The following is a 25,000-nucleotide window of genomic DNA, read 5'->3' on the forward strand; positions in this document are numbered from 1 at the left end:
TAAAACAAAATTCATTAAAAAAGTTTGATTTAGATTTTTATATTTTTAAGAGGATTTTCATAATAATTGAAAGAGAAAACAGCTAAGATGAAGATGAAAACATCTCCAAAATATTTTGCAAAAATTTATATATTTACTAAAACGTTTTTTCTTATAAATTCATTGCCCTATTTTTAACCGATTTTTAAAATGATTTTTGAAACAAAAATGACTTATTGAAAAGAAGCCAAAATAAATCATTATCTTATTTTTAGCCAATTTTCTAAACGATTTTACAAACAAAAATCATCCATCAAAAAGAGGAATGAATTTCAAATAAACATGTTTAAATAATTATTTAATTTTGGGATTTTCCACTCTTTTTCATGACTGATTTTTATTTCAAAAATAATTATAAAAAATCGCCTAAAAATTTTAAAGAAATATTCCAGTTTTTGCACGATATTTTTGTTGGCATGCCTTTGTTTCAAAAATCATGATAAAAAATTAAAAAAAATGAAACAAAAAAAAAGCTTAAAATATATATCAAAGATGGCGGTAATTTTGGACTCTGTTTCCAGGTGAGTCAACAACGAATCTTTGCACTAATCTAAATAATGATTTACTTTGGCACTGTAAACTAATTTTACCAGACTAATATGCTAATGTTTAACAAAAAAATATCAATATCACAAGTCAAACTGATCATCATGAAAGTGTGTGGGACTTACCTTAGGTCATGTGGTAAAAATATAGGTACATTTGTAAGATTACATCAGAAGTGATGGGGCAATGCCTTTCTCATAAAAATTGCTTTAATCTTCTACTTCCAGATACATATGCAAAAAGAATGTCTGGCAATTAATCTGGCCCATCGTCTGCAATACAGCTCATTCATGATGAGAAAAGCAGAAATTTGAATTTATGTGTCATTTTTCAGCATGTACAAGACAGTCAAGTAAACAGAAATATTATAATAGAGACTTTAAAACACTGCACAAAATTCCAATATCATGTCAAGACATGCTATGATGCATTCAAAAGAAGAGGTGAAAGACATTAACGAAAACAATCAACATGCAAACGAACTCCTGAACCATCTATTGAAGCAGCTGCTTCGAATTCCAAGGAATAACAATGCGTTATCTGTAACCAAATCAAATGCAGGGCGATACTAAAAGATATCGCATTTGTGATTAAATACTACCAAAAAACTTACTCAAAGCTACTGCTTTCAATAAAAACAGTGTCTACACAAGACTGCTGGTGATGCTTTTGCTGCAGATGTTATGCATCACAAAACAGCCTGAACAAATACATCACAGTTTCAGCGTGATGTGGATCTCTGATGGCCTTTGAAGAGCAAGATGAAAGTCTAAAAATGAAAAGGGTGTTCAACAAAATGATGAACACTATTGAGATAACTCAGCGAGAGTACGCGTTGTCCGATGTCATGGATTTGCTGAATAATACATAAGCTTGACTGCACTATTAGTTGAAAATAATGATCGTGCCTTCCTAATATACTATTATAAAATCTGTTTTCCTTTCTTTTCACCTTTGCTAGTCATGAACTTTTAACATTGAATATGGTGATTATTTTAAAGATCCTTTCTATCAGATTATCATCATCTTGACACGAAGACGTGATTATTAAAAAAAGAAAAAAGAGAAATACAAAGCATCGGCTAAAATTTTTGTCTTCTTTAGGGAGGGCAAAAATCTTACTAGATGTTCTGTATTTTCATTTTCTTGCTATGCGGACTGCAATTTAATGCACCTTTCTTTGTTTTTGACGATTAACATCCATTTAAATTTTTATTTCAGCTACCTTATTCAACAACCGGAAATTGAAAAACGTGGCGATATCCTAAAGAGAGGTGAAAATCTCAGATGATCTTTCCGGTTGAAATAAAAGCTGAAGATATTGCAGAGTTTACGGAAAACTTTCACCAATATTAACAAAGAATTGACAGAATCGACAGATTTACTTTTAAACTGCTTTGCCTTTGGTGAGACTGCTAGAAAACAATTTTACTCATCTCGTTTTGAGAAGAATCCTGCATAACATTTTGATTCCATCTCCAAAACAACTCCAGATTAATTATGACTTAACCCTGGACAGGTATCGCTATTTTAGTTCCCCTTTAAAGGTTTGTGGGGTCGAGCTCAACCCAAGTGCCAGAAAAATTTGTGGAAATTCAAAAACTGCAGCTATACTGCACATTTTAATTTCTAAAATCAATTTCACCATTGCCAAACCCTACTGAGAAGATAAATCCTACCCATCTACAAATTAAATAATTATTACAGATATATTTAAAAAAATAAGTATATAAAAAATAATTTACGAAAATATAAAAAAAATACAAAACACGCTATATACACACAAAATTGAGGGAATCCTTCCTAAAACTATTATTTACAATATGTGATTGCCAGAAAAGGTGTCGGACCCATAGAGGTTAAAATCTGAAACAAGAAGAAAAGGGCGAGTTTTTTTTACCAAAAAAAACCCAAAATTTCACCAATTTGTTTTGTACCTAAATGAAATAGGAAGTGGCTAATTTTTTTTATAGAATAAACTCATATTATCCTAGAACAGAATTATGTAAATAGATCTGCACTAAGATGTACTTTATTGTTATATCAGAAATGTTATTCTCTCTCTCTTTGTGTCACAAACAATAATTTACGAAAATATTTTTAAAAAATACAAAATACGCTATATACACACAAAAATTGAGGGAATCCTTCCTAAAACTACTATTTATAATATATGAATGCCAGAAAAGGTGTCGGACCCATAGAGGTCAAAATAAAAAAAAGAGAAAAAAAGGTTATGTTTTTTTGGCCAAAAAAATTGTCAACATTTCACGAATTATTTTGGTACCTAAATTAAATAGGAAAAGGCTAATTGTTTTATAGAGTAAACTCATATTATCCTAAAATGGAATTATGTAAAAATATCTGCACTAAGATGTAATTTACTCTCATATCAGAAATATTATTCTCTCTCTCTCTCTCTCCCTGTCTCTCTCGCTCTTTCTCTTTGTCTCTCTCTCTCTCTTCTCTCTCTCTTTCTCTCTCTCTACAGTGTTTCATGATTTATTGACATAAGCTCATGTAATCTGTCAGAGACCCATCCCCTCTGTCCCCCTCTCTCCTCCTCTTGTGTCATAATAATCTCATGGTCATTCACCTTGCATCAAACTCTCGGTCCACAAACTTGGCTTCTTGCCATATAGAGTTGTCAGAAACCTCTAAATTATCATCAAAATCACTTAATAATTCCATTAGAAGTAAGTTGATGACATCCATCCCCAGAGAATACTGCCTGCTGGCCATTGTTGATGAAAATGTAAAAAAAGAAATGCAAAAACTGAGAAATTGGCATTCAAAAGAAATTGGAATAATTGACAATATAATTCTTCTCAGCCACGACCAAGGCATGCATAATGTGCACACACCACATACCTAGGGTCAACAGTGTTAGAAACGAAATCACTACTTGATAACTTTGCCTTTGTATCCCACACATGTTCAAAACAAACTATTACTCAGAAAAGTGGGAAAGACAAAGGTAAGGCAAACGCAAGTCTTGACATGATTGTAGTGTGTGTTCTGCTATCTTCTTGCAGATCGATCACACCCAGATTCGAGTTAGACGAAGATTTATGGGAAAAAAACATGTTTTTTGAAATGCCCCGAAGGTCGTGCTCGACCCTGCTAACCTATCCAGGGACTTAAATAAAGAGACTGTTAAGTTCTTGTGAATCAGTGACTATGTTCGATTAAGAAACTTGGTTCTTCTAACTTTGCTAAGATCTGAAATAACACGCAACCTCCTTTTACTTAGCAAAGGAAGGATTTGTACGTTGGATCAAATAAGGCTTATTTTGCTACTGAGCTAAAGAAATCACTTTCTAAGGAGACACCATCACCACTACCATCAACTGTGTATCGTCTCAAAATTATCAGACTTCATAGGGCATGCCAGGAATGCCCCAGGAAAGTTCTAATGAAGCAGTTGAAATTGAAAACGTACACAGACTTTCCACCAAATCCTAAGAATTCGTTTCAATCTCAATCAAGTACATGTAGTCGCACTGACATTGTATTTGAATTGTACAACGACTGGAGTATTAAAGGCAGTGAGCGTAATCGAAGAAAGAAAGCAGAAGGTGTAGTTATGTGCATATTTAATTGGATCAGCCTTTACTCATTCAGATGGAAAATTTTCGAACCCTCTCAGAAAACGAGGTTGCATTTCAACGTGTTTGCGTTCAAATGGAGTGGTTTACGTGCTCCCCTACCGATTCGGTAGTCCTGAGTTCGATTTCCCATTTTGCCAACGTGGAATCAGATGAATTTGTTTCTGGTGTTTATAAATTAATTTCCCAATTTAATGTAGTTCGGATCTCACAATGACCTGTAGGTCCCTAAGGAAAAATATCTATTCCTTCACCCTAGCCCTGGGAGAGCTGTCAATCAGCTAAGTGGTCTGGTTAAACTAAGATATACATAACTTAATCAATGGATCAAGGAAAACGTTACTGACAAATGTTTCTTCTTGGGTGGATGACAAAAAGACAGTGAAACATGTTTCGGTATCATAAATGGCTCAGTCAAAGCTGCACGAATACGTATATGCTCTCTTGAGGAAGCAGACGATCGTATGATGCTTCACGTTAACCATGCTGTCAAAGTTGAGAGTAGAGGAAAAAACCCCATATAGACTCCACTTTTCTACCCCCGCCCCCGGCCAACCCCCCATGGGCGTGGCTACCCCCTCCCCCCCAGCTGCTTAGATATTCAGAGTATCATAATAAAAGGATATTTGGTGACTGACTTCATCCTCATGTGAGACATATATTCATCAATTTGATACCTCCCCCAATAACTAACAGGGACAATGTTATCTGATGATGATTCCCGCACACACACACACGAAGAAACGAGACCTTATCGCCATATTTGCCAAGCTGAATTCACCCCCACATGAAATTTTATTTATCATAGAATTTGAGTCATAATCTCCATGCCGAACACAAGGACAAACGCACACATTTCAATTTTGTTTATTTATTAATACCGAGTTTGAAAGAGGTTGAAAAATCAAATGACAGACAGATTTTGTTATTTTATATTTGTAACCAATGCTAAATACAGGAGAATTAATTAATATTCCATACAAATACATACATTAGAAAAAAAACTGTACAAACACGAATGCGATAATATACGCATTCGCTTTTTCAAAAACAATGTTTCAATGAAACACACGGCTACTATATATTTTCTAACCTGTTCCTTCACATCACAGCCCTAGTATATACTACATACATCTTCTCCAGCACTTTCCCGACAGTGCATCAAAGACGATGTTTTATCTAACACCTCAAAGCTTTTAAATTTAGCTAACAAGTTTTTCATATATAAATCTTCCTCGCACCTTTCCTCCAACAGGGATAAATTCTTTTTCATTATAGCCACGCAACATATTTTACCAATATTGCTCATTTCATCACTGAATGTAGCTAACACAGGTAAATATTGATTCAACCAAGTCGTATTAACCAGCCCGCTTTGACCGATGCCAGCGGGAAAGATAACATATTTGACATAGTCATACGATGATTTAAATAATTCTTCCTTCATTTTCTTGATCAAAGAAAAAAGTGATTGAACCTCATCTGTTTGCTATCTCTACCCAAATGATCGGCGTGATCTTCATCTTTGGAATAAGCCACGTTCTTTTGCGAGTATTCATTATCTTCAATGGGGGCGCCGATACCGTATTGGGTTAATAAGCTAGCTATGGTGGGTAGATCAACTTCTTCATCCCTTTCCCAAGATGTAATATTTTCAGGTCTTTTCACAATGCCGGACCCTTCAATACCCCTATCACGAAGACAGGCATATGATGCACCAGCGCGAGAATATCAAAAACCTGCCAATTCGGCATACGGATAAGCTTGAATGACATCCGCCACCACACCGTAATTCCTGCATGTCACACAATTATTGGCCACTACTAAACACGTATTCCTCTTCCTGAACTTATTTTCGGACAAGTTCCCGAAAACTAATTTGCACGAGGAGGTTGATGAAGCCATGGCAAGAGTTCACGTCTTGATGTGACAATCCTTCAAGAGATAATGAGCTACGAAAGCCCCACAACCCGAGCTCCCTCTATCACAATCACTGATTACAAACCAGTTGTGACAAAGCATCAAGTCTCTCCCAGAAATGATTCACACTAACACAAATAAACAAGTCTTATCATTCCCTCACGCCATAGGTCATCCACACATATGACTCATTTTATCAAAATCAGTATCATGTGACTAAACAGCTCCGGTATCATTGTTCCTAAAATGTTAATAAGCCACCCACACACTCGCCATCTTGTTTTTCGCATGTCCCGCCCTCACCTTCCCACCCCCTCCCCCTCCCCCTCCCCCTCCTCCTCCTCCTCCTCCTCCCTTTTTCCCCATATTTTGCCACGTTTCGATTTGTTTTTTAATGGCTATATTCCTTAACATCCAATCTTTAACCCCCGCCATTTCAGTGACGTAGTGATAATTCGAAATATTATCAACGTGGGTTTTTTTATTCCCTTGAAATTCTAGAGCTATATCTAAAATATTATAACCTGCAAGTGGATGAGTTAAATCTCCTTCTTCATTCCATTCAACCGTGTTAGAATCTTGTAATTGCTTAACAAAAGCTGTAACGTATGACCTTTGAGGTTCTTTAAAAAATATTGGAATAATACCTGTTAAATCGGGATTGCTTTTTGCGAGTCATGCCCCCTTTAATTGTTTTCAACATAATCAGGGCGTTTACCACCTCCCCTCCAGTCACTGCACCTACACTTTCTATAGGAGGTGGAGGAGGAAGAGGAGGACTCATGAGCGATATAGCCGGCATAGACAGTTTTTGGATATCAAGAGGGACGTGTCCGCTACTACTAACAGCTGCCGTATCCAACTTGCCAGTACCCTCCAGGTTATTATTATCACCATCACAAACCTCTTTTCTATTCATTAACCTCTCATAGGTAATTGCAGGGATAACATAAAACTCCTTCATTTTCAATTAAAAAGACTTCCTACCAAACTCGCAGCAATAGGCAATAATACCAATAGAATAGTCCCCCCCTTTACGACTTTTCAGTATATTTTTCTTCTTAGATATGGACGTTGTTTTCAAGGACACAAGATGAATTTCTCGCCTACAATTTCTTAAGTGTTTAATAAACTTCTTATCTTAAGTTAGATTTCCACAAAGAAAACTTCTAAAGATTTCCGAGAGAGTAGACACCAAACCGCCGTTTAAGATGGGGATGACTTTACTTCTTTTACTGGGTGATAAACCAGAGATGAATAAAATAAAGTTTTTATTTTTACGCATTAAAGGTTGCTTGCGATTCATATCCGTACAATTTGAGATTCATCAACCCAGGAATTGAATTGACTCGGATAACCTTTCCAATGAACATAATATCGAATTTTATTATTTTTCCTCCTACTTCCCAGAATAGTGATATCATACGTTTCTGGTAGATTTGTGGGAATTAATTCTCCACGATAAAATACGCCCTTTATTTCTTCACCTGCTAAATCTTCCAAGAAGTATACGACCGGATTTTGCCTTGTATCCACTTTTCGGATTTTAAAAATTTCCAGAGTATTTTTAATTGTATATCATCTCCTAAATATTGCGTTCCGACACTCATCGGCAATACGTACAATGTCTCCAACATTCAAGAGCGAAATGGCGGGAGGATTAACGAGAACAGCCTTTTTATACATACTCGAGAATTGACGTTGAATGTCATCTCTCGGCTAATACGTGAACCTCTTGCGGGGTGCGACCCAAACTTCTATGGGGGTTTTTGTTATAACTCTGAACAATGTCACGCAAGACGTTAATGTATTTTAAGGTATTCTTATGTGTGAGATATCTAATATATATCCGACCCTTAATAGTCCTTATGACTCTTTCAGCTATAGAGGATTTTATTTCTCTCGAATAAACGCTATATAATTTTATATTTTTACTATCTAGATATTCTCTGACGTGTTTGTTATAATATTCCCTACCCTCATCACTATTCAAACGTGAAATTCCCGAAAATTCGGAAGATTCGATAACCTTCTTCAAAGCACGACACATAGTAACACCATCCTTCTTTTTCAAGGGAACAATTTGTAAATATCTGGAAAGCACATCAATAAAGACCAGCAAATATTTAAACCCATTATTATACCGAGCTAATTTGGACATATCAGCTAAATCGGTGCTCGCTATTACTCACGGTTTGGGTGCCATGATTTTTCTTCTGGGGAATTTTTTTCGAGTGACTTTATGCAGTGTGTAAGACTTCTGCCCGCATAAGAATTCTTTAACATTTTCACGCGTAATTTGGCTATTCAGATTTTTCACTACTCTGAATAAAGAGTTCACCCCGCTGAAACTACCCATACCCCGTGCATCTCCATACAAAGTCTTTAGCAGTTTTATACATTATTTATCAATATTGGTAAGCTATTTGATATTCCATTTCACACAGAATAATAGTTCGGAGCTGTAACAGTTCAGGTGTTGACGGAGCGAAGTCTACTAGCAAATAACCGTAGCGGTTACGTGATAGGGCCTTTTTATATATGTCTGAAAAGGCTGAAGCTTTTTGACGGCCGAATTACTGCCGACTTAATGTTTCGATTTGACTAAAATCACGATTTTTCATTAGAATATAATATGAACAATTCTGGCTTATACTTCTACTAAACTTGCCCGAATGATACATATTCTGCGTTATGAATATAACTGAAATAGACGAATGACGTCCCACCGTGAAGGCGTTAATTACAAATTTAATATCACTAGCCTCGAGGAAGCAATCGTCGAGTGTGAATAATAGACCTTTATCAACCTCCGTCTCCCCCTTTTCAGCGTAATCAAAGGGATTTAAAATTTCTTTGGATACTTTAAATTTGGGACCTATTGAGGGATGCATGTCGAGGGGGTGTTCAGATACCCCGCATTATAAAATGTATTGGAAACGTGTTTCACAGAGTTCAATGATTTTTTTGACATAGGACGGACTTGCCACTGTTACTAAACCCCGTGATGATGTTAGCGCGTTCAAGATATAGTTGTGTACTTTATGCGCTCCTTTTTATATACAAGTCTTAATAATAATTAGGGTGAATTGAAGTTGACGGCAATAATATTTGTTTAATTTTCATAATGAAATACATACAGGTTTTTCCCTACAATATAAAAATAGAACATACAGTAAAAATGCAATCTATAATAAATACAATATAATAATTTAAAAATACTAACTGTTTATAAGAATATATAATAAAAATACATTATATACAATATAATATATTAAAATATATGAATATAGGATAAAATATATAGTAAAATATACAAACTATGACACCCGGTCAAGGTGTGATATGCCTCCGTTTAACTGGAGGAGAGGGTGAAACCATTTCCCGTCGAGGAGAAGTCAAAGACATCGAAGAGAGAGAGGAATTAACATTGTATATTTTACTATTCTCTCTTCGACGTTTTGAACCTCCTTTCACCAGTGGGAAATGATGTGATGGATGTAGGATCGGAGGAATAGGAGGAGTAGGAATTCTCGAGGTCCTAAGAACGAGAATATTTAAAATTGGAGAGATTGCCACTACTACCAGCGCCACCACTGCCCTCTCTAGCTCCTCCTCCTCCCCCTCCTCCGCCATACCCTCCTCCACCCCAATGTCTGCATGTCCATACGTCAACGATTTATAAGGTGTCATATAATATCTCTTGTCCTCTAAAGTACAAAGAGATACCTTTCGCTGGCTCGTATGACACATCGTGCCTCCTACTCTTTGCAAATTGTGCACACGAGTATAAGTAATCTCATTCTTTTCGATTACAGCTCGATACCGGTCATGCGGAATGGTCTTTTGCCGGCACCTCTGTACACCTTTCAAGGTGTTACTACGACTAGTTTCTGCCTGATACGAATAAACTTTAGGTTTAATGCCGATAAATTCCCTCAATAGTTCAGCCCCCGTTTCAACCTTCACTAACCCGAGTTCCCCCTTACGTGACTCATCATACAATTCATGAGTTTTGGGGAAATTACTCAAATCCATGTAGGGTTTGAGCACACCCTTCAGTTTCCGATTGAGGTTATCAGTCACCAGGGAAAAGATCAAGCTGTCAGTGTCGGTATAAAGGAGCTGAACTCTATGTCCATACTGCTTTCGAAGAATGTTGTAATAGAACCGATACATCATATCCTTCGCCATGTCTAGTATACTGAAACCGATGTAAATCGGGGATTCAGCCATAACAGACTCTTTGCAATGGTTCACAATGTACCTGTCGTTACCAAGTTTTTCCAAAGACTTGTACGTGTGTTTGGACACATTCCTGAGGAGAGAGGCTTCACTGGTGGTGACGACAGTTTGGGTAGAATAATTCAATGAATTTTTAATAGTGACACCGAAAAGACCATTCATTATTATTTTGATGGTGTTCCTCTTGTCCGGATCGGTCTCTTTAGCACGCCTTTTGGCATTCTCCTGAATATATTCCCTCAAATAAAAATCGTTTGAATTTGTACACTTTCCTTATTACATCAACTTCGAGACCGAGTCTTATCAACTTTTGTAATAAGGGAAGACAGATCAAGTGATTAGGCATGGGTAAATGCGTACCCGTCAACTTAACATTTTTCTTGGGTAGCTTCACCTTGAATTTATTCATTAGGTTTTTACTATAGGGCGATAGAGCCTGGCGAGTCACATTCATGTGATGAATGGTGAGAGGGAGATCGTCCGTCTGCAGAGCAACATCCTGTCTAACTGGTTTGGTATCGAGCAGGATGAAATAACCGTATTCACCCTGTGAATCAATGGCGGTAATATCGCTAGCGACAAAACTTTCTAATTCGACAGGGGAAAGTTCAGTTATTTCACCCAAGGGCATTTTGTATTTACTCATAACTGTGGGATACAAACTGGTGAAATCAACATATAATATATACGATTGAGGATCACCCACCCTAAAACTGGGATTTAACTCTGGATTATTAGCTACGCATTGCCTTCGAACTAGAATACAAAAACCGCCGCAAATGCTTTTACAAATTAATTGATAGAGTTCACCATTCGAAATGAGGAGGAGACGAATTTTAGAGGAATATAGGAAAGCATGGAGCGAGAGAAAGGTAGAATCCCAGGTAACGGGCGGGGTCTAGTCCAAATTGCGCCATGGCAGCCCTCCTCCAAGCTAAATAAACGTCGGCTAATAATCCTACATCCATTAACAAATACAAAATGGTGTAATCTAGAAGATTGGCGCAATTAGCGGCGTTCCAAACCTTGAACAAGTGTGCATAGTCCTCGCTGGAAAGGGTTCCCCCTGTAAGTTCCAAATCGAAACACTCTCGATCTGTGTTATCTGATATGGTAAACAGCGGTTTACCTTTAAAAGAATCCATAAAACGAAACGGTATAAGGGCCCTTAAAACTACTGGACAATGAATTTTAAGCGGTACTGGAAGGAGAAGAAGAAGAACGAGACGGAAGAAAACGGTGAAACGATTAGTTAGAAGGTCGAGTGTGGGAGGAAATAAAAAACGGAGGGAGAGGGAGGGCACACAAGTTAAATCTAGGAGAAAATATAATGACGACGTGTACGATCTTTTGTAACTCATTCATCAATTGACAATCGGCGGGTACGCACTCGTTCTACCCTTCATCTAAAATTATATAAACATAAAATATGGCTAGCGTAATTCCTAACATACCCGGAACTGGTAATCAAGTTCCTGTTTCATTGTATATTGCGGGTATATCAGAATTGTTCTTGAATGTTAATAGACGGAGAATTATTGAAACTTCAGTTAATTCAAAGGAAAGATTGGATTTTACACCTTGCAATATTTCCATAAATCAAGTTCTATCTGATAAATATATAGAATTTTGCGTTATTGGGGTGGCAGGTTCTTTCTTAGATTTGTCAAGTATAGCTTTAGAATTATATATCACAATAGATAGGGATGGCGCGCAATTAGCGGATGGTGACCACGTCTGTCGTTAATGGTATTAGTAATACATTATTTAAATCCGCTTCCGTTTTCTTGAATGAAAAGTTGGTGGAATCCTGTCTGGTATTTAACTATCAATCATATATCAAAATGTTGCAAATGGTAAAACCCCTGGCATTACCTACCTCCAGTCGGGCAGGATTTTTATACGTTGACTATCATGTAACACACGGGGTACCTCGGCAATTTACTGCCAATACCTTCGGTCAAACCAGCAGGTGGGAGACGAAAGTTATGGGTGACATTAAAACGAGGGGTGTGCATACATATTTTCCACTTCTTTTGGATATAGCGACTATAGACATGTATTTACTGGATTCGGTTGATTTGAGACTTAGACTCGAATTAGCGAATAATAACTGGGTTATGGGCGTCCACACAGATGGACATTTAAATGTGTTGAATGTAGAAAAGGCTAAATTATGGATTGATAGAGTTACCCCACATTATAACACAATGTCGGCTTTAAATGAGGCAATAGCAGTTAATCCTATACTATATATATTTGATAAGACTTCATACAAGACATACATTATTGGGCAAAATGAAAATTCTATTTTAATTGATCAGCCTTTCAACAGTTGTATACCTGAAAAAATCACATTGGCCATGATTGATATGGAAACATTTTCAGGCAATTACGCGACCAATAGTCTATATTTTCAATCTTTCAATTTAAATAATATACATATTACCGTTAATGGGAACACTGTATATAATATTCAATGTAGTTTCCCTAATACCATCATGCAATTATGTCACGAGACACAGAAAAGTATAGGGGGTGGCAGTGATAATCTGATCACTTATGATAGTTTTAAAAATGGTAGAGATATTTACTGCTTTAATTTTGTGGTGGAAGATGTCGAAGATTCCATGCCAGTGGAAATTTCGGCAAACCTGCGAATATCGATCAGGCTGGGTATGGCTACGCCCAACCCTTGCATTATTTTACTTTTCGTGGATACCAAGGGTATTTTAACGGTGGATGCGGATAGGGTTATTCAGTGTGATGTTAGAGGTTAAATGGAATGGATACAAAAGAAATTGAAATAAGTTTAAAAGGTTCACTCAGTGACTGGGTTAAATATTTAGGTGTGTTCGCTTTGGATGAAGTAGGATTATTGACATTGCCAGGAAATAGAATTAAACCTTTAGTTTTTATATCTAATACATTATCTTCGTCTACTGATATTAATATTGTTGGTCATTGGGTATGTTTTTACATGGAAAAATTACCTAGAAATACAATCGTATTTTTTTATAGTTACGGTATAAATCCAAAAGTTTATTCAAATGGCATCTCTAAATTTATATATGCGCATCCCGAATATAACCTATATCGACTAATAAAACATATACAACCCGATAAATCGTACAAGTGCGGTCTTTACGTTAATTTTTTTGTTCATTGCATGTCACCGAGGTGTGAAAACAGTATTATCCTTACTACAAAATGTATTCTCTTTCACTCGTTTGGGAGGTCATGATAAATGGATAACGGGATATTATTTTAAATATTTGAAAAAGTTTAAATGTTCACATTGGAGGTCGGGGGTCAAACGTGCTATTACGTACAAGGAATGTCTCCACATCTTAAACAACTAAGGTAAATGCATATTTTTCTTTGATTTTTATATTACCCCATTTACATTCTATCAAGGATATATTCTATATATGTATCATACACCTTGAATCACATAACTTTTTTTACTTATTTCAGGATGAGCTTTGAGAATCATTCACCCGTGAACGTCGGTGATAAACTGCTAAGACGTTTTAGTCGTTTCCTCCTAAACGCTTTTCGGAATATTCAGGTTAAAATAAGGATACAAGGATACATATGGACGTTATATTGGGATGCGTGCTGAGGCGGTCTGACGGCGGCGATTAATGTATTGAATTTGTAAACTGTCTTTATGTGGTTAATAAATCCTTATAAATAACTATATACGTGTTTTTTACTATGCCCACATTACATTTCAAAGCAAAAACAGGGAAACGGAGAAAAAGAGTGTGTGTTTCTATGGAATCAGGAACTCTTATTAAATAAATATATAACACATCGGTTTTACATACCTTCACCGGGTTGCTCGTTTCCTTCAGTAGGGGGTGGTGGCGAAGTTGGTCGGGGGTTACACTGTTGTGGGCTGCCAGTGGAAGTTGTTGCATCTCCTGCTACTTCTTCTTCTCCTGCTTCATGGTCATGACCCGTTTTCACCTTCCTAATAAATGAGTTTGGGGCTCCAACACCATAATAGTAATGGTGTCTGACTTGAGTGGCTACTTTGTCGGCTGACAGTTCACTACTAGAGTTATTTCCCATATCTGTAAGGGAGGAATAATGACTGTTTTATATATTCCGCTTCTTTCAGTGGGTACATTATTTTATAAGAATATCTATTCCATATACAGATGAATCTTATCGCCGTTTTTTAATATTCACTATACTATATGTTCAAGTAAATGGAAAGTGTTTTATATGCTACTTACTGAATAGTGTCGGAGGGAAATGATATTCTGGTCAAGAGAAATACTTGTAGGGATGGAGGGTCGGCGTGCTGCACTTACACTTATACACTTTGGGTAACGAATTACATCAATTTTCCTTTGTCGGTTGTATTTATGGTGTTCAGTCGGAAAGTAATAATCAGGTGTGACATACGGTGTTTCGTTGAAGTATTGTATTCCAAAGATGCAGATCACACTGATCTGTGTGGATGACCTCTGGCGTGAGGGAATGATAAGACTTGTTTATTCGTGTTAGTGTGAATCATTGCTGGGAGAGACTTGATGCTTCATCACAACTGGTTTGTAATCAGTGATTGTGATGGAGGGAGCTTGGGTTGCGGGGCTTTCGTAGCTCATTATCTCTTGAAGGATTGTCACATCAAGACGTGAACTCTCGCCATGGCTTCATCAACCTCATCGTGCAAGTTAGTTTTCGGGAACTTGTCCGAAAATAAGTTCAGGAAGACGAATACGTGTTTAGTAGTGGCCACTAATTGTGTGACATAAAGGAATTACGGTGTGGTGGCGGACATCATTCGAGCTTATCTGTATGCCGAATTGGCAGGTTTTCGATATTCTCGCACTGGTGCATCATATGCCATCTTCGTGATAGGGGTATTGAAGGGTCAGGCATTGTGAAAAGACCTGAAAATATCACATCTTGGGAATGCGACAAAGAAGTTGATCTACCCACCATAGCTACCTTATTAACCCAATACAGTATCGGCGCCCCCATTGAAGATAATAAATACGCGCAAAAGAGCGTGGCTTATTCCAAAGATGAAGATCACGCCAATCATTTGGGCAGAGATAACAAACAGATGAGGTTCAATCACTTTTTTTCTTCTGTCAAGAAATTGAAGGAAGAATGATTTAAATCATCGTATGACTATGTCAAATATGTTATCTTTCCCGCTGGCATCAGTCAAAGCAGGCTGGTTAATACAACTTGGTTGAATCAATATTTACCTGTGTTAGCTACATTCAGTGATGAAATGAGCAAAATTGGTAAAATATGTTGCGTGGCTATAATGAAAAAGAATTTATCCCTGTTGGAGGAAAGGTGCGAGGAAGATTTATATATGAAAAACTTGTTAGCTAAATTTAAAAGCTTCGAGGTGCTAGATGAAACGTCATCTTTGATACACGGTCGGGAAAGTGCTGGAGAAGATGTATGTGGTATATACTGGGCTGTGATATGAAGGAACAGGTTAGAAAATATATAGTAGCCGTGTGTTTTGTTGAAGTATTGTTTTTGAAAAAGCGAATGCGTATATTATCGCGTTCGTATTTGTACAGTTTTTTTCTAATGTATGTATTTGTATGGAATATTAATTCATACCCCTGTATTTAGCATTGGTTACAAATATAAAATAACAATTCCGTCTGTCATTTGATTTTTCAACCTCATTCAAACTCGGTATTAATAAATAAACAAAATTGAAATGTATGCCTTTGTCCTTGTGTTCGGCATGGAGATTATGACTCAAATTCTATGATAAATAAAATTTCGCGTGGGGGTGAAGTCACTTGGCAAATATGGCGATAAGGTCTCGTTTCTTCGTGTGTGTGTGTGCGTGATTCATCATCAGATAACATTGTCCCTGTCGGTTATTGGGGGAGATATCAAATTGATAGATATATATCTCACATGAGGATGATGTCAGTCCCCAAATATCCTTTTATTATGATACTCTGAATATCTAAGCAGCTGTGTATACATATATATATATATATATAATATATATATATATATATCTATATATATATATATATATATATATATATATATATATATAACAAAATGTAACGGCTGAGAGAGAGACAGAGAGAGAGAGAGAGAGAGAGAGAGAGAGAGAGAGAGAGAGAGAGAGAGAGAGACAGATGGGCTATATTCGCAATGTGCATATATAAATTTAGAGATTTTATAGGAGGAGGATGAGGTAAACGTCCCGGTAAAGTTGAAAGCAATTAAAAGGGACATGAGTCGCAAAAAAGCAATGAACTGAGTCTATTTGGGGTCAGGGTGGGATGGTTTTATTTCCGTAGAGTTACGTGACATCACGGGGCATAAGGGTGGGGTCGGGGTTGAAAAAAATGGTTTTATTCCCGTGGAGTTACGTGACATCACAGGGGTAGAACAGTGGAGTCAATTTGGGGTCGGTGGTGGGGAGGTGTTGAAATGTTGGTTTTATTCCCGTAGAGTTACGGGACATCACGGGGTGTAGGAAAGGTGGAGTCAATTTTGGCTCGGGTTTGAAAATATGTTTTATTCCCGTAGAGTTACGTGACGTCACAGGGGTAGAACAGTGGAGTCAATTTGGGGTCGGTGGTGGGGGGTTGAAATGTTGGTTTTATTCCCGTAGAGTTACGTGACGTCACATGGGGGTAGGAAAGGTGGAGTGAATTTGGGGTCAGGGTTGAAAAAATTGTTTTATTCCCATAGGGTTACGTGACGTCACAGGGGTAGAACAGTGGAGGCAATTTGGGGTCGATGGTGGGGGTTGAAATGTTGGTTTTATTCCCGTAGAGTTACGTGCCGTTACAGGGGTAGAATAGTGGAGTCAATTTGGGGTCAGTGTTGGGGGGTTGAAATGTTGGTTTTATTCCCGTAGAGTTACATAACGTCACAGAGGGGCAGGAAAGGTGGAGTCAATTTGGGGTCGGGGGTTGAAAAAATGGTTTGATTCCCGTAGAGTTACGTGACGTCACAGTGGTAGAACAGTGGTGTCAATTTGGGGTCGGTGGTGGGGGGTTGAAATGTTGGTTTTATTCCCGTAGAGTTACGTGCCGTTACAGGGGTAGAACATTGGAGTCAATTTGAGATCAGTGGTGGGGGCTTGAAATGTTGGTTTTATTCCCGTAGAGTTACGTGATGTCACAGGGGGGTAGGAAAGGTGGAGTCAATTTGGGGTCGGGGGTTGAAAAAATGGTTTGATTCCCGTAGAGTTACGTGACGTCACAGGGGTAGAACAGTGGAGTCAATTTGGGGTTGGTGGTGGGGGGTTGAAATGTTGGTTTTATTCCCGTAGAGTTACAGGTGGCCACGCCCCCAGCCCCCTTTTCGACCTCATGTATGTACATGAGCTAATCAATAATGTGGAGTCGATTTGGTGTCAAGGGTGGCCACACCCCTTTTTACACCTCATCTATCTATATCAGCTTATAGGACAAGTGGAGTCTATTTGGGGGTCGGGGGGGGGGGTCGGGGGGGGGGGGGGGGGGGGGGGGGGTGGCCCCGCCCCCTAATATGAGCTCATGTTTTGTACATGAGCTTGTAAGACAAATGTTGTCAATTTGGGGTCAGGGGAGCCAACGCCCCCCCTAATATGAGCACATGTACGTACATGAGCTTATAATACAAATGGAGTCAATTTGGGGTCAGGGGTGGCCACGCCCCTAGAATGTTGGAGTCTATATGGGGTCAGGGGTGGCCACGCCCCCCAGACTAATGGAGTCTATATGGGGTCAGGGGTGGCCACGCCCTTTTGGGGTTTGGGGATTGCCCCCTTCCCCTTTTTAGGCCTCACGTATGTACATGAGCTTATCAGGAGGGGGGGGGGGTAGCCACGCCCCTTGGGGGGCGGGGGGTCGGGGCTAGAAAAGTGGAGTCTATATGGGGTTTTTTCCTCTACTGTTGAGTTTTAATAGCATCGTCATTGGATCTCCTGACACTGATGTATTTGTATTTGTGTCTGCAGTACAGCACTACATTAAAACTGAGGAGCTTTGACATGGAGGAACTCTGGTTCATATCTGGCTACAGCCAATCTAGAAGTGTAGTTCCCATTCACGACTTGGTTAGGACCATGGACTCAGTTCTCGTAGTTATATTGCCTGCAATCCATGCACTTACTGGGTGCAACACTACTAGCAAAGTAGGTAAGAAAACAAAAGCTATCATGCATACAATCTCTTGTGCAACTTCGGAAAAGAAGAAATTAAGGATGAGATCATTACTGGTGCAGAGAAGTTTCTTCAAATGCGTAATGTCATGTGATTTTGAGAGTTTTGATGAACTTCGCTCCATCATTATCTGTCATAGATAGATTTCCTCCTACATCTGCCTATATCGAGCAGCATATTCTAAGGGCCTACCTGCAATGTGTATCTTCATACTCCATTCATTGAATATATTCAGCTGAATCCTCTTGACTATGGATACATGCTAGCTGATGAAGAACATTTGTTACCGGTAATCATGGCAGAAGCACCCATTCCAGATGAGTTCCCAGCTCCCTGTAACGGTTTAAAGCGTGTCCAACCAAAATTTTGTACATGTCGACAGATGGAAATTGAATTTTGCCATTTTTGCAAATGTGAAACCAATTCATTATGCAAATATCCGCTGATTTTAGAACAACCATGGAGGGACTCAGAACATCATCAATAACACCAGCAAGTACGTACTACTACCCTGTATGCACATCAAATGGTGTTCAGTTTTCTATCTATGATGAAGTATACGTATGGAGATAAATGTTACTTTTTGTGAAAATACCTCATTTTGACGTTTAGTCAAAAATTATCAGAAAATAGGAATATGAAGCATAAAATTTACAAGTTTTCTTTAGAAACCTATTTTAGCCCTTCAATTCTAGAATAATAACATAAAATTTCTTACAAAGTGAGATTTACTATATTAGCATAAGCCAGGACCCAAAATGGCCGCCATTTGTCATTCAATATATGTCGGAAACTACATTATTTTCTTGTAAATTCATTTTACGCCTTAAATTCTCTTAGAACTTTGTTCTGCAACAAATTTTCTTTCAAGCAAGACATAACATGCCTATGATTGTAGAACTATACAACTGCACTTTTCAGCACCAGGGTATAAAATGAAACTCAACATGCAACCTCTTAATAAAGGCCCCAGAAACATTATATTTGCAGTATCAAAAGTCAAATTGAGGTGACATACAAGTGCACACAGGATTTCACACAGCTCCTAGAGTGAATACAAAGGGAAAAGATACTTCCACAATTTGGGTAACATTACGATTTGCTCCCTGTGAAATTCAACTGAAATGCAACTGAATAGAATTACACAATAAAATATGTTAAAAAACACTAGGAAGTTTTATTTGCTCAAACACATAATAAAAAGGGACTGGGTTACACGCATTGCAGAAAAAGGACTGATCATTGGCAATGATGCCAACCAGTTAATATTGAAATACCTTTTTTCTCGCATCAAGAGAAATTAATTCTCCTGGTCGCCGTCTATTAGGTTGATAGGTATAAAGGACTGAAAGAGATGAGAAATTCAAACGTAGTTCGTTCAGCATTTTAATGCGTGCTTGCAGAAGCTCATGCCAGTGACTAAAATGAGTGGTCTAGTTGAAGAATCAAGAATTATTGTCGATTTTAGTTATAAATTTACTGGATTCATGTCGCTCAAATTCGTGAGCAAGAATAGAGATCTGGCAAATATCAGATCTCAAAACTACTACGAGAAACGTGTTTGAAAATAAATTTACATGAATATATAAAGAAAAAGAATTGTAAAGGGATTTCCCTTAGTCTTTTATAAAAGCAACATCAGCAGTTTTAGGAGACAAAAGCTTTTAGCGCCCCTTGTAGGAAAACCATTGGATCTTTTTAAAAAGGGTAAGGGCTTTAGAGAGGGAAAGGGAAAGGGTGGCGACGTGAAAGAACCCCAGAGAAAAAATATCCATCCAGCTGAATCTCCTACTTCCTCATTAGGACGTTAATTGACGGCTGATTGCAGCGAACCATTTTCCTTCGAATCTTGCATTTTGAATAACGACTTAAAAACCAAATTAGAAATAGCTTAATGACCGACTCAGAGGGCATATACAGAGATAGAAGTGATATACATGAAATGGCGCCAATACATTATTTGTCATGTTCACAAAGTGTCGGAATAAATGAATAACAAGAATAGCTTGTTTTTGCTTCTATAGAAGGGAAACTTAGAGCGACTGAGTAATGAGTCTTACACATTCACAAAAACTGAGTGAGAGCGGGAAGTAGCTCATGATGAATCGGTTTATCACAGCAGGGCCTAGGTAGTTGCCTCCTAAAGACCTTACCGTTTTTAATGATGATGCAATAGTGAATATTTTGACGAAATAGTGATCATTTACCTCGTTGCCTTTTTTTATTTCATTTATTATCGCCTGTTTCTAACAGCCAGCTATATTTTTTTTTTTTTCAAGAAACCGTAGCCTTACTGTTCATTCCTTGCGACGCCAGATAGAGAGAGAGAGAGAGAGAGAGAGAGAGAGAGAGAGAGAGAGAGAGAGAGAGAGAGAATCCATGCTGTTAGTAAAACGAAAATAAATCCCTAGCCCAGTTGAAAGGTCAATTATTACTCAATTTATACTTGCAATAATACTCTTCCTTATCACTTTTTAGTCTTGCTTTTCTTAAGAAAATGGTTGAATTCAAATTTCAAACTGCGAAGGAGTGTACTATACTAATTTTTACAGAATCAAACTTACGTTTGATTTCTCGTTCCTTGACTTGAAGGAAACATAAGTAGGGTGAAACTAATTCACCTGCATTACCCGGCACTGTCAACGGACCTACTTGAATTTCAGCGTCATTAAAGGCTAAACGCGCCGTTATGTGACGTAAAAGTGGGAGCAGAAGAGCAAAGTTAGATAAGCCGCCATTTTCTCACAGCTGGACAATTCCCACAGAAATCCAAGGGGCTTTCTGAATAGAAAGATCCAGTGGAAATTATTGCTGTTAACAAATGAGGAAAATGCAAGACGATACTCCGAGATGAGATGGAAATAAAATCAACCTCCTGATTCAAAAAAGTCCCCATGGTTTTTTCTTCCCACATCAGACACAAGTAATACTTTTTAGCTACGTGGTCGTAATAAAAGTGACCCGCCGTTAGAGCTGAGTAGAAATAATATTAGCTTCAAAGGAATACATAATTTTACAATATAGACAAATTAAGCCTTTCAGCAAAAATTGCCAGACACATCTGCTACCTAGAGGTAACAACAAGAGAGCATCGAGCATCTAGTGTGAATTAACAAAAACTTACTTCAGGCGTCAGCCCATCAGTTCATCTGCACAAGTATGAAGGCAGGCATCCTGGTATAAAAAGTCACAGAAGAAAAAAGTCACAGGAAAAAAGTCAAAATAATTTTTCCTAGATAGTGACCGCAAAGAGATTTAACCCGGTATGTATCTATCAATGCGACGCGTTTACCAAGCCCGTTGGGGTTTACCGTAAAAACATAAACAAAAGACTGTAAATCAACGGGATTTTTTATGCTAACCACAATTGTGAGTTTTTTTTCTGTGACTTTTTTTCCCGTGACTTTAGTACCGGCTCGCGAAGGCAGACATTCAATATAAAGAAGACAATTGATGAAACATACACTTGCATTGTTTCATTGTGGTTATTGCGAGTCACGAGGACCGTCGGGTTATGCGAAGCGACTATGGAACTAGGCTGTGAACTGTACTGCAGTTAACGTGTTTACTTATCAAATTTGCCATTGTCCTAGTCACTGTCAAAAATTTCAAGGCATTAAAAATTTCTTTATTATTCAATGAAATACTCTTAAGAATAATTTTTTTTTTTCTGTCACTCGGGTTTTCACCCACTCTCACCCTCAACATCACTATTTACTTTACAAAACAATGATAAATGTATGTACTCACGGGAACCACTTAACGTGGTGCAGTTATTCTTACTTAGTTTACTGACCGGGATTTCGATTTCTCTACTTGTCTATTTACATATAGCTGAAATTTTAAGGGAAGCATGAAAGTTGGAGCCCCTCAAATAACTATACTATAAAAGACAATAGCCATAATGTATAATGTAGCCATTTCTAAATGCAAGACCTTCTGTTAAGTATTTTTTATTTCTTGACCTACAATTAATACAACCTTGCGATTCAAACAAAGAATGATTGAAAAAGAATAAAAATACGAACCTACCCAACTGTCTTAATAATAATAAAAAGAGAGAGAGAGAGAGAAAGATATGCCTCTTCAGTATTAAAGATCTAACACCATAACTTATGGAATGGGACCTGACGAACACTTTCCCATTCACTGCTTTTCAATATCCAGTGAAAATGGGACAGGGTGAAAAGAGTGTCTGGGAAGGGAGGCCCCAATTACACGCGTTCATATAAACAACCATTTTCGTTAAGGAGGTTGTTCGTGCGGCGCGGCTCGCACACCCACGGAAACACAGCGCCAGCGGGTTTAATTTTATGGCGAAACAATCATTGGATCAAATCCGGGACTCAAAAATGGAAACATTTGTGCTTCGCTTTTCCATTCACCTGGAAAGTTTGTGCAAATATAACCACAGAAAGTACGGATAGAAAATGACACTGCAACAAGTAAAAAATGCTTATAATGCTGTATGAAACTCAGCCACGGCTCACGAAACTCACGAAACTGTCTGGTGTGACCCATGAAAATTTCAGCCATGGACCGGTGGTAGCCTGTGTTGTTGAGCGGTGCCAGACGCACACTCATGAATAGCTTTAACTTTAAACAGAATAAAAACTACTGATGTCTGAGGGATGCTATTTGGTATGTTTGATGATTGGAGGGTGGATGATCAACATACCAACGTGCAAAGGAGGTTTTTATTTCTTTTTACAACGAAATGAAAATGAAGGAAGTGAAGCAAAGAAATATTCCCCTCTACTTTTCCATCGAAGCCGATTTAATTACAGAGGAAACTGCGTAGTTCATTATTCAAATCAACTGTGCTATCGAGTTAGAACTAACAACTTACATAACGTATTCGTTATGTAATGTAACGTCGAGTGTTATCTAACTTGAAGGAAATATTCGAATTTTATTGTCGCATAGAATTTGACCGTAACTCACTTATGATGTTAGCTACCCCTTCCATTTTCTCGGACAAAATTCAAAAAGAAAATTATGGAAACCTTCAAGTAATCATGTGGCCACCTTAAGACTTAAAACCCTTATTACTGTGAATAAAAGTCCATTAAAAATAATCTGGTTTTACAAAATAACACTTGTTACCTCATCCACTTCACCATCACTTAATAATACACCACTACCTCATTATTATCTAATAATGAACGAGATAGAAATTTGACTTCGAACGTCATTTTTTTGTTATCAGAGAGGAAATGTGTTGGAAATTTAGTGTCACATCTGGTTTGTCTTTTATTCTTTGTATTGCCTTACCTTTTTTTTCTTCCTGGTCGTATGCATTTCATCACTGCGGTCTTATGCATAAAACACTATATCACTGCTCACAAAGTGACCATCATAGCTAAAGTCTTCATTGAGAATAATTACCAACATTTCTTGGCAAGTGAGAATGCGGCTCCCAAAGTGATGGAACGAGAGCTTGAAAGACTATCGGTATAGATGAATTTCTCAGCAGTTCCGTTACTTACTACGAAATCTCTTTAATAGCTAATAATTAACACTGCTTCCTGACCTGTCCATAAGTTTTCATTCATTGCCACTTAAGTTCAGGGAACGGCACTGGAACAAATTTATAGTTCATAATATGATTCTGACTTGCCATTTCTCCAGCCTTTTTAGCTTGGGGAACCTTTCTATTGGATCTTATGGCTCAGAACACACAGTGTTTTTAATCAAATCAATTATACTATATAATACATGAATTCTAAAAGCATCCCTTCAGTTTTGCTTGACTAATAATATCTGCCGTTGTCTTAATTTCATACGTTCAGCAAAACGTCATGTGTCATTTAATCGACATTTCCATTCAGAAGCTTACAAATCTGTCATATTAGAAATCACTAAATTTAATATTCCGTAGCAATTAGCTGCACCCAAATTGATCTTATTAGCTTTAAGAGACAGAAAATAGAAATATGCCTTCAGTCATTTTAAATTTTTTTGCACAGAACTATTGCGTTAGGATCATGCAAGGTAACAGTACAATTCAAATGTAGCTATCCATTCATCATTCTGATTCGTTTGAGATTTGCACAAATCGATTGTTTCATTAGCCCTTCCTTTTACTCTCACTAATGTTTAAATTTGGATTACTTGAAGATGTGAATACAACTGTGTGACAAATCCCCGCAAGGCCGAAAGTGAATCTGCACTTCTAAGATATTAAGATATGCCTTCAACATAACAGCAAGAAAAGTTGCATTTTAATTTCCTAACATATAAAAAAAACCCGCACAACTCTTTCATTCTTCAGTATGCTTCTTCTGTTATTAATTGTATGAGATACTGCCATACGCATTAACACTCGATTGCAAATCTAACGATAAAAATCTTTTAAAAATTATGATCTGCTACCAATGAAAAAAAAAATGATAATTGTAACTGGATTGGACAGTCATTTTTTTTTTGGCGTTTCCCAGGTATTTAAATGATTTAATAGACTTGAATTGT

The sequence above is a fragment of the Macrobrachium nipponense genome, chromosome 1 (assembly GCF_015104395.2).
Source record: "Macrobrachium nipponense isolate FS-2020 chromosome 1, ASM1510439v2, whole genome shotgun sequence".
Classification (NCBI taxonomy): Eukaryota; Metazoa; Arthropoda; class Malacostraca; order Decapoda; family Palaemonidae; genus Macrobrachium; species Macrobrachium nipponense.